Below are 12884 nucleotides of genomic sequence, written 5' to 3'. Positions count from 1 at the left end.
CAGCATTCACCAAGTATAATTCAATAATTTGCAAGTACTACTCCACCCCTTGGAAGTATATTCATTTAGTCAATCACAAAGTCTCTTCTCAAATGGAGATTATTTTACAATCATAAAAAAATTACATTCATTTGGTCAGTCACAGAGCACAAAAAAGTTAAAAGTTTCCCAGCCCTGGATGACAATTGAATTACAATTACCATCAGTTAATGAAAAGCACTTTCTCCAAGTAGTGGAGGGAACAAAGGCCATCTACCCCTGAGCTACAACAAGGTTAAGATATAATCACAACATTTAATACCCAAAGAGAGGTCTTTTCTTCATCTTGACCCAAGGCAAGTTCTCAGCAATCTCTGTTCCTGGGGAGACAAAGCTTAATAAAGCCACAAAACACATTGCCAGTGTCCTCATCAATTCATTCTCTGTCTGCAGAACAGTCTCAGGACCCCTGAAAACATCAACAAGACACTCTTCCAGAATTTCTATAAAAATCCAAGGAAATCCTTCTTCAGGGCTTTGGAAGCAACAGCAAGATTCCACAACTTCTGCAAAAACAGCACTGTCCTTTATCAGCAGACAAATCTGGCAAAACAATATCAAAACAGACAGACAAAATACCAGCATCACAGCCATGTCTCCTTAGTCCTTGGCAGCTCTGGATGACAACTCTCAAAAGTCCTGGGCAGCTACAACTGGCCCTCAGCGATCCTCTCTCTTTCTACCTCCATGATGCTGCTCCCAAAAGTTCTTCTGACTTGTCTCTCTGCATGGGCCTTTTCTCTGCTTGTGCCTGTCTCTAAATCCAGGACACCAGCGCCTCCCAAATCAGACCTCTTTCTTCACATTAATAAGTACATCCCTCAGGTGGGGTTCACAAACTCTGGGTTTCAACACAACCCGAAAACCAAGCCAATACAGAGGGATCTTTAGATTCCATTACTGTTACACAGGGGTCTTTTTTCTTTTTCTTTTCTTTTTTTTAATTTTTGGTCTTTATTAACTTGTTTACTTTTAGTTTATAAGATTCAGTTCCACAATTCCTTGAGTTTCAAATTTTCTATCCCTCCCTCCCCTCCGCCCCATGGCAGCATACAACCAAGTATAGGATTTGCAAATATTTTCACATTAGACATTATTCGCGTCATAAAGGATTTTATCAGATGAAATGAATATTGGGAAAGAGGAAACAAAACCAAACAAGAAAAAGAAAAAGAACAAGCAATTTGCTTCAATCTGGATTCAAACTCAGTTCTTTCTCTGTATGTAGACATCTCTCTCCATCATGACACTTTTAGGATTGTGTATATAACCTATGAAGTTATAACCCTGAATTGAGGAGAAGAGTACACTCTCAAAGTTGGTCATCACACATACATTGTGTCTATAATTGTGTAAAAATTTCTCCTGCCTCTACTCTTCTCACTCACCACCAGTTCATATAAGTTTCTCCAGGTAAATATGAAGTCCATCTGCTCCTCATATCTTATAGCACAATAGTATTCCATTACATGCATATACCACAACTTGTTCAGCCATTCCACAATTGATGGGCACCCCCTAAATTTCCAATTCTTTGCCACCACAAACAGAGCTGCTATAAATATTTTGGTACATATGGGTCTTCCTCCCAGTTCTAAGATCTCTTTGGATAAAACCTTAGAAAAAATGTATTGCTGGGTAAAGGGTATGAAATTATTTATAGCCCTTTGGGCATAATTCCACATTGTTCTCCAGAATGGTTGGATCAGCTCACAACTCCACAAGCAATACATTAGTGTTCCAATTTGCCCACATCCTCTCCACCATTTGTCATTTTCCTGTTTTGTCATCTTAGCCAATCTGACTGGTGAGATGTGGTTCCTCAGAGTTGTTTTCATTTGCATTTCTCTAATCAAGAGTGACTTAGAGAATTTTTTTCATGTCCTTAGAGATAACTTTAAGTTCTTCCTCTGAAAAGTGCCTGTTCAAAATGATTTTTTGACCATTTATCAGTTGAAGAATGCCTTGTATTCTTATAGATTTGATTCAATTCTCTGTATGTTTTAGAAATGAGTCCTTTATCAGAGACATAGGTTGTAAAAATTCTTTCCCAATTTTCCACTTCCCTCCTAATCTTGATTATATTGGCTTTGTTTGTACAGAAGCTTTTCAATTTAATGTAATCAAAATTATCCATTTTGCATTTTATAATGCTCCCTAATTTTTGTTAGGTTATAAAGTCTTCCCCTCTCCACAAATATGACAGGTAAACTATTCCTTGCTTTCCTAGACTGCTTACAGTATAAGCCTTTATACCTAGATCATGCACCCATTTAAACTTTATTTTGGTATATGGTGTTAGATAATGGACTATGCCCTGTATCTGCCAAACTATATTCCAGTTTACCTAGCAATTTTTGTCAAATAGGGAGTTCTTATCCCAAAAGCTGGGGTCTTTGGGTTTATCAAACAGTAGATTACTGTAGTCATTGACTGGTGAGTCTCATGTACCCAATCTATTCCATTGATCAACTACTCTATTCCTCAGCCAGTACCAAGTAGTTTTGAAGACTGCTGCTTTGTAGTACAGATTAAAATCTGGTATAGCTAGTCCACCATCCCTAGCATTTCTTTTCATTTATCACAGGGGTCTTTTTTCTAGCACTGAAGAACAACTCTGCTGCTTTGCCCATACTTAGATCCAGGGTCCAATCTTGGGTTGAAGTCCCAGGGAAAGGAGGAACACTAGCATAGCAGATTTTGAAGTCACAATGGAGGGAGGATCCCTCTCACACATCCAGGACAGAAAAAAAAAGTGCTTGTGGTAACTCACAGAGCAAAGCATAGATGAGGAGAACAGTAAACACTTCTCCTTACATCATACCACCTCAGAAAAACTGAAAACTTTTAGGTCCCTAGAAGTATCTCAGAAAACATTTGAACAAAACCCCCAAAGCTTGGGACAAAGTGAACTCTACCCAGGAAGTAGAGCCCTACTTTAACAAAGAATTAAAAACCAAGTAATAGGTTAGAAAAAAATTAACAAAATAAAGAAAAACTAGAGTTATTATGGCAGGGTGGAGCCAAGATGGTGGAACAGAAGCAGTAACTTTTCTAAGCTCCTCTGTGAATCCTGTCACTAAACTTTAAAAAGTGAACCTGAACAGATTTTGGAGTGTCAAAATCCACTAGGAGACACAGTGTGGCAGAATCCAGCCCAGGAAAATGCCCATGTGGGTCCGGGCAGAGGGAGCCCAGAGCATGTGGAGGCTGCAGCAGCTTGGACTAGAGAGCAGACTACAGAAAAGAAAGAACGAGTCCCAGGTGGTGGACTCACCTACACCAAGGGCAATTCTCAGCTGTCTCACCAGCATCTCACCAGAGGACAGGAGGATCCATTGGAGCCAGGTAATAGAAGGCTTAGGGTTCCCAGCAGAGACAGCAGCTTCTCCTGGGGCTATCAGACCCCAGCCTGGAAGTTTAGAAATTGCCTGCCTGTTTTTCCAGGGGCTAGGATCCCAAAGAAAATACTGGCTGCTCCAATTCCCCCTCCATGACTTAGAAAACACAGAGATAAGTGTCCTACCCAGAGTGAAATACTGAGACAGTGGAAATAGCCTGGGGCTTGGGAGTCACTGAGAAGGGGTATAACTAAGGCAGCAAGGAGTCTGAAGGGAAGATTGGGAGGGGTCCCAATAAGCCCTACCTCACCTAACTAGCAAAAGCCTGCCTGAGTGGTAGCCCAGGGACATAGAGACAGAAATCTGAAGTGGACAGACTACCCCTCCTCCACTGATTACTCTGTGACCCTCAGCATACCTCAGGGAGAACATTGAGAATCCTGACCTTGGTCTCAAGCTAGACATGTAGAGGCTACAGCATGCAAAGTCAACAACCAGGCCCTTTGCTCCCAGCCTGAGAAATAAGGAAATATGGAATTACAATGAGAAGGAAGGAAGCTGAGGAGAAGGGAAAGACAAGAAAATTGATTAGAGCTTATTATAGCGATCAAGAACAACCAAATGCAGAGGATGACATGGACAGTATAATCACATCTGAGACCACAGAAGGAAATCTGAACTGGTCACAAGCCCAAAATGCATTCTTGGAGGAGCTCAAGAAAGATTTTAAAGATCAAATTAGGGAGGTATAGGACAAACTTAAATCTACAGTGACCAAATTGGAAAAAAGTATCACTGAAGAAAACAAATCCTTAAAAAGTAAAATTAGTGAACTAATTGGAGAAAATGCCTCCCTAAAAAAGGACCTTTAAAAACTAACTGAAGAGAATAATTCACTAAAATTTAGAATCAGTCAAATTGAAGCTCAGGACTCTATGATGCACAAAGAGTGCATCAATCAAACAAATCATGAAGATTGAAAAATTGGAAGAAAGTGTAAAATATCTCACTGGAAAAACCACTGACTTAGAGAACAGATCCAGGAGAGGTAACTTAAGAATTATTGGTCTACCAGAAAGCCATGATGAAAAAGGCACCATGGACAAAATCCTACAAAGGATTGTCAAAGAAAATTGTTCTGAAGTCCTGGAATCAGAAAAATAAGTATCAAAAGAATTCACTGAACTCCTCCTGAAAGAGATCCCAAATTGAAAAATCGAAGAAATATAGTGGCCATGTTCCAGAATTACAAGATTAAGGAGAAAATATATCAAGCAGCCAAAAGGAAACAATTCAGATATCGTGGAACTACAATCAGGATCACACAGGACCTAGCAGATTCCACATTAAAAGATCGAAGGGATTGGAATTTGATATTTTGTAGGGCAAAATAGCTAGGACTGCAACCAAGGATTAGCTACCTGGCAAAACTGAGAATAATCTTTCAGGCAAGGAGATAATAATTTAATGAAATAAGGGTCTTCCAGACTTTCCTGATGAAAAAGCCAGAACGCAATGTAAAATTGATCTCCAATTACAAGAGTCAAGAAAGACATAAAAAGGTAAACAAGGAAAACACACACTCACATATACACAAATGCACAAATGCACACACACACACACACACATAACGTGGGATGCAAGAACAGCAAAATATTCACATCCCTCTATGAGAAGCTAATCACTGTCAATATCGAAATCTATATGATTATCATGACCTTTAAAAGGGTTATACATAGAGAGAAGGAGTGGGTATAAATGAATTAATCTGATGATAAAAAAAATTATTAAGGGCATCAAAGGGATTGTAAAGGGATAAAAGGAAAGGATGAAACAGAAAAAGGGAAATTATGCCATACAAAGAGGCATAAATACACAAAATAATAGAGGGGAAGGAAAGAGGGAGAGGAACATCATTTGAACTTTATTTTCACTGGTTCTAGTTCAAAGAGGGATCAACATAATCAGTTTACTTTAAGATTCTAATGTGAAAAGACACAAAAACTCATTAAATAGAGGGAAAAGAGGTAGGGAGAGGAGCACTGTATGAAATTTACTCTCACTGTTTTGGGGTCAAAGGGGGAATAACAGACTCTGATAAGTATGAAAATCTATTGTGTCCTATAGGTAGTAAGAGGGCAAGGGGAGATATAAAGAGGGAAATAAAGGGGAGGGAAATAGTAGTATTGGGAGAGGGTAGGTAAAGAAGGGGGGGTCACTGGGAGGGAACATGGAGGGAAGTGGTGGTCAAAACGAAAACCCTTAAGGAGGGGAAGGGAGAAGGAAGAAACAAAAACATAAGCAGGGGAGGGAATAGGATGGAGGGGAATACACAGATAGTCATCAGCATTATGAATGTGAATGGGATGAACTCTCATATAAAACAGAAGCAGATAGCAGAGTGGATTAAAAACCATAATCCTACAATACACTGCCTACTAGAAACATATTTGAAACAGAGGAATAACCACAGGGTAAAGGTAAAAGGCTGGAGTAGAATATATTGTGCTTCAGCTAAAGTAAAAAAAAAAAAGCAGGGGTAGCAATCCTTATCTCAGACAAAGCAAAAGCAAAAATTGATCTAACTAAAAGATATAAGGAAGGAAAGTATATCCTGCTAAAAGGCACCATGAAGAATGAAGCAATATCATTATTTAACATATATGCACCAAGTGGTATGGCATCCAAATTCCTAGAGGAGAAGTTAAAGGAATTAGAGGAAGAAAGAGATAGTAAAACTATAATAATGGGAGGTCTTAATCTCCCCCTCTCTGAATTTGATAAATCTAACCTCAAAATAAACAAGAAGGAAGTTTAAGATGTTAATAGAATTTTAGAAAGGCTAGATATGATAGATCTCTGGAGAAAACTGAATGGGGATAAAAAGGAATATACTCTCTTCTCAGAGGTTCATAGCACATACTCAAAAACCGACCATGTACTAGGGCATAAAACCCCCAAAATTCAGTATAGAAGGGCAGAAATATTGAATGCATCCTTCTTAGATGATGATGCAATAAAAATTATATGCAATGAAGGGCCATGTATGGTAGACTAAAAACTAATGGGAAATTAAACAATTTAATCCTAAAGAATGAGTGGATCAAACAATAAATTATAGAAACAATAAGTAATTTCATTCAAGAGAATGATAATAATGAGACAACACACCAAAATTTGTGGGATGCGTTAACAGCAGTTCTTAGGGGATGTTTTATATCTCTGAGCGCATACATGATTAAAGTAGAGAAAAGGGAGGTCAATGAATTGGGCATGCAATTGAAAAAGCAAAAAAACAATTGAAAATCCCCAATCAAATACTAAATAAGAAATATTGAAAACCAAAGAGAGATTAATAAAATTGAAATTAAGAAAACTATAGAATTAATAAATAAAACTGAGAGCTGGTTTTATGAAAAAAAAAACAACAATAAAATTGATAGACCCTTAGTCAATATGATAAAAAAAGAAAAAAGAAAACCAAATTTTGAGTATCAAAAATGAAGGGTGAATCTACCTCCAATGAAGAGGAAATCAAAACAATAATTGGGAATTATTTTGGCCAGTTACATGCACATAAATTTGACAATCTTAGTGAAATGGATAAATAATTACAAAAAATACAAGTTGCTCAGATTAACTGAAAAGGAAGTAAATTATTTAAATAACTCCATCTCACAAAAAGAAATCAAACAAGCTATCAGTCAACTACCTAGAAAAAAAAATCTCTAAGGCCAGATGGATTTACTCATGAATTCTATGAAACACTTAAGGAACAATTGATTTCAATACTCTGCAAACTATTTGGGAAAATTAGTGAAGAAGCAATCCTACCAAATTGTTTTTATGACACAAATACGGTACTGATATCTAAATCAGGAAGAGATAAAGCAGAGAAAGAAAATTATAGACCAATTTCCCTCATGAATATAGATGCAAAAATTTTAAATAAAATATTAGCTAAAAGACTACAGCAACTTATCTCAAGAGTAATACCCTTTGATCAGGTAGGACTTATTCCAGGAATGCAAGAATGGTTTAATATTAAGAAAAGCATCAGTATAATTGATCATATCAACAATAAAACTAGCAGAAACCACATGATCATCTCAATAGATGCAGAAAAGGCTTTTGACAAAATACAATATCCATTCCTATTAAAAACACTAAAATCTATAGGAATAAATCGAGCCTTCCTTAAAATAATAGGTAGCATCTATGTAAAACCATCAGCAAGTATAATATGTAATGGGGATAAGCTAGCAGCATATCCAATAAAATCAGGGGTGAAACAAAGGTGTCTACTATCACCCCTCTTATTCAATCTGCTACTAGAAATGTTAGCAGTAGCAGAGAAAAAAAAGAAACCAAATGAATCAAATTAGGCTAAGAAGAGATGTCACTCTTTGCAGATGATATGATGATATACTTAAGAGAATCCTAGAGAATCAAGTAAAAAACTACTTGAGACAATAAATAAATTTGGCAAAGTTGCAGGATATGAAATAAACCCACATACCTCCTCAGCATTCCTGAATATTGCTAATGAAATTAAACAGCAAGAGATAGAAAGATAAATCTCATTTAAAGTTACTGTAGACATTATAAAATATTTGGGAATCTATCTGCCAAAACAAACCCAGGACCTGTATGATCACAATTACAAAATGTTTTTCACACAAATAAATTCAGATCTAACTAATTGGAAAAATATCAATTGCTTGTGACTGCATGGAGCTAATTTAATAAAAATAATAATTTTACCTAAATTAAATTATATATTTAGTGCCATACCAATCAATTTACCAAAAAACTACTTTATAGAGCTAGAATAAATAGTAAAAAAAATCATCTGGAAGAACAAAAGGTCCAGAATATCTAGGGAATTAATGAAAAGAAATGCTAGGGAAGGTGCAGTAGCTACACCAGATTTTAATCTATTTGAACCATCAGTCCTCAAAACTACTTGGTATTGGCTTAGCAATAGAGTAGTGGATCAATGGAATAAATTGGGCACAGGAGACTCAGCAATCAATGACTATAGTAATCTATTGTTTGGTAAACCCAAAGAACCCAATATTTGGTAAAAGAAGGAACTATTTGACAAAATCTGTTGGGAAAACTGGAATATAGTATGGCAGAAACTGGGCATAGACCATTATCAAACACCATATACCAAAATCATGTTTAAATGGGTACATGATCAAGGTATAAAGGTTGATAGTGTAAGCAATCTGGGAAAGCAAGGAATAGTTTGCCTGTCAAAGCTAATGTAACCAAGATTAAGAGGGAGGTGGAAAATTGGGAAAGAATTTTTACAACCAATGTCTCCAATGAAGGACAATAGGGGTGGGGGGAGTAGAGGGGAAGGAGGGGGACAAAATTTGAAACTGAAGGATTTGTGGGATTGAATCTTGTGAACTAAAAGTAAACAAACAAATAAAAAAAAATCATGGCTCATTTTAGAAAACTTCCCACTACTGGGGAATAGAGTGATTCTGAAGCAAAACTAAGCAATGAGCAACCAAGAAATATGCAAATGAAATTCCTTCTCTTGCCCCTCTCCCCCCCCCCCAAAAAAAAGAAAGAAAGTTATTAGGGCAACAAGGAAGATCAAAACACAAACTCACAAGAAGACAACAAAATCAAAGATCCTACATTCAAAGTTTATAAGACAAATATGAATTTGTCTCAGGCCGTGGAAGAGCTCAAAAAGATTTTGAAAAACAAACAAGAAAAATAGAGGAAAAATTGGGAAGAGAAATGAGTGATGCAATAAAATCCAGAAAAAAACAGTCAACAGCTTAGTAAAGGAGACAGAAAAAACACTGAAGGAAGTAACACATTATAAAATAGAGTAGGCCAAATTGTAAAAGAGCTCTAAAAGGCCAAGGAAGAAAAGTAGCCAAACTGGCCAAATTGGTCCAAAGACTCACTGAAAAAAAGTCCTTAAAAAGTAAAGTGGAGAAAATGGTAGCTAATAACTTTATGAGCAATAAAATAATAATAAACAATAATAAAGCATACCGAAAGAATGAAAAAAATAACGAAGACCATACGAAATATCTCATTGGAAAAACAACTGAACTGGAACATAGATCCAGGAGAGATAATTTAAAAGGACTATCTCAAAGCCATTATAAATTTTTTAAATGAACCTAGACATCATCTTTCAAGAAATTATCAGGGAAAATGATCTTGATATTCTATAAACAGAAGGTAGAAAAGAAATTGAAAGAATCTATCCCAAAATAAAAAAAACTGCCAGGAATATTATAGCCAAATTCCATAATTCCCATGTAAAGGAGAAAATATTATAAGTAGCCAGAAAGAAATAATTTTAGTATGGTGGAGCCACAGTCAAGATAACATAAGATGTACCAGCTTCTACATTAAGGACTATAGGGCTGTTTTGTATTCCAGAGTGCAATAGAGCTAGGATTAAAACCAAGAATTACAACTATCTAGAAAAATCGTGTATTATCCATGAAGGAAAAAAAAAGATTTTCAGTGAGATAGGGGGCTTTCAAGCATTTTTGATGAAAAGACCAGAACTCAATAGAAAATCTGACATTCAAATACAAGACTTATGGGAAGCATAGAAAGTTAAACAGGAAAGGGGAATCATAACGGATTTATAAAGGTTAAACTATTTACATCCCTACGTGGGATGATGATATTTGTAATATACAAGACTTTTCTCATTATTAGGGCAATTAGGAGGATATAAAAACAGAGGGCACAAGTATGAGTTGAATATAAAGGTATGTTTCTAGAAAATAAAAGTGTTTGAGTGAGGCATATACTGGGAGAAAGAAAGGAAGAGGTAGAATTTGGTAAACTATATCACATAAAGCAGGCCCCCAAAAAACTTTTATAGTAGAGAGCAAAAATGGGGATGTGAGGTGTGACTGAACCTTACTTTCATCAGAATGGGCTCAAAGAGGGAATTACATACACTCTCAACATTGTATAGAAATCTATCTTACCCTACAGCAAAGTAGGAGGCAAAGTGGATGAAAGAAGGGTGACAATATAAAGGAGGGCAGACTGGGGGAGGTGGTAGTAAAAAACAAAATAATTTTGAGGAGGGATAGGATGAAAAGAGAGAGAGAGAATAGAATAAATGGGGGTGTGATGTGGAAGGGAATAAACTTAGCAACAATAATTGAAAAAAATTTAAAGCAAATTTTTCTGGTAAAGATTCATTTCTAAAACATATATAGAAGTGAGTTGAATTTATAAAAATAAGAGGCATTTCTCAAATGACAAATGATCAAATGATAAGATCAGTTTTCAGATGATGTAATCAAAGCTTTGTGTAGCCATATGGAAAATATTCTAACTCACAATTGAATAGAAAAACACAAATTAAAATGATTCTGAGGTATTACCTCAAATTAGATTTGCTAATCGGAAAAAAAAGGAACATGAGAAATGTTGGAGAGGATATGGGGAAAATGAGATTTTGGTGGAATTGTAAACTGATTAACCATTCTGTAGAGCAATTTACATCTATACCCAAAGGGCATACCCTTTGACCTAGAAATACCACTAACAGGTCTGTATCTCAAAAGAGATTAAAAAAGGAAAAGAAAACAGTTTTGTAACTACAAAAATATTTATAGCAATTCTTTTAGTGATGTGAAAGAATTAGAAATTAATGAAATACACATCAATTGGGGAATGGCTGAACAAGTTGTAGTACATTATTATTACAGAATACTGTTGTACTAGAAGAAATGATGAATAGGATGCTCTCAGAAAAACCTGGATAGACTTGCATGGGCTGATGCAAAATGAAATATAATACAAAGTAACAGCAATGTTGTAAGATAATCAGCTTTTAATATCTTAGCTATTCTGAGGAATACAATGATCCAAGGCAGTTCTGATGGACTTAAGATGAAAAATGCTATCTATCCCTAGAGAAAGAACTGATGTTATCTGAATACAGATTGAAGTATATCTTTTTTCGTTTACTTTTTTGAGTTTTTTTTAATTGTTTTTTTTTCACAGTACTACTATTATGGATATATTATCATGACTACACATGCATGACCTATATCAAACTTCTTGCTATCTCAATGAGCTTGCATAGACAGGGAGAGAGGAAGAGAACCTGGAACTCAAACTTTTAAAAACGAATGTTTAAAATTATGTACCTCAGGAAAAATACAAAAAAAAAAAACAAAAAGATTCACTGGACTATTGAATGAAGCCTCTTTTATGAACCACATTATCAGTGCATTACCTTTAACTATCAGAAGCACATGGTCATTTAGTATAGTCCTTGAGAAAGCATCAATGTTTTAATGAACTTCACTGGGACTTTCAGCTGATTAAATTTGTTCTTCCCAAAGTGAATTCCATTATTTTATTTCTAGAATATTTCATGTGTTGCACTGGTATTAAACCTCAGGCTACTCATATCTGTACTTGAGGAAGATGTCCTTTATTAAATGATCTCCTATAATAGAATCACTTATGACTGACCTATTACTTCATCTGATACATTAATGTGGCAGTTAAAATTGATGTGAAATATGGGCCAGGTTGAATTTTAACGTATAAAAATCTTGGTATAGTCTTGAAATGTATCATACCATTAGCAAACCTAATGATGTCCTATAAAGGATAACTTTAAAAAGAACAGTAAAAATGTACAAATTCTCTTACACTATTAAAACTCATAACAATGATATAAAATATAAAGGAACAGAGAAGGGGTCTTTTAGGAGGGGATCTGTTACCTTTATTCAGGCAATTATTTAAATCTCAAATTTAGTCAGTGATTCACTTTTAAATGAAATAAAATATTAAATCAAAGAATGAAATATTAGTAAATAATTAAAATGTATGATAAGAAACACATATACCATAGAGGAAAATCCGTTCAACTTCACTACAAAGTCATTTTGTTTCATTTATAAATTTCTGCAATCTTTTTTAATTGTCCCTTAATTAGTAAAGATCTGGTTGTAAATTAGTTTAATTGAACAATTAAACTCCCCACATGATCATATTATGTCTTATTATTAAATCTAGTTTTCCAAAGTAAAAACAAATCTTAATACTTCATAGGAAACATTTTTTTCTTCATAAGTGAAGTAAAGGAAATATACCATATTAAATATTTCATTTGAAAATGTAAAACAAATTAATTTTCTTAGCTCAAAAGATGTTACTTTCTTAAAAAATTCAGTATTCTATGTTGATTATTTTGTTTTTGCCTACTGGGTACTTGGCCTGCATTAGTTTTGAATTTATTTTTAATTATATTTAAACATTTGCTTGAATAAATTACTTTATTATTGTTGCCCCAAGACTTCAATCTGTTTATTATATTAACCAACATTGATATGAATAAAGGTATAGAACTTAGCTTCAATTATATATATATATATATATATATATATATATTTCATTTTGATAAAGATTAGAATCATAAAATCACAACTATTAAAGTGAGAAGCAACTTTAAATGTTGTCTAATGTGACAGC

The sequence above is a fragment of the Petaurus breviceps genome, unplaced genomic scaffold (genome assembly GCF_028583685.1).
Source record: "Petaurus breviceps papuanus isolate PSGF00001 unplaced genomic scaffold, PetGlider_PUasm1.0 40, whole genome shotgun sequence".
NCBI classification, from domain to species: Eukaryota; Metazoa; Chordata; class Mammalia; order Diprotodontia; family Petauridae; genus Petaurus; species Petaurus breviceps.
The sequence above is the reverse complement of the archived record's forward strand: the minus strand, read 5'-3'. Positions refer to the sequence as shown.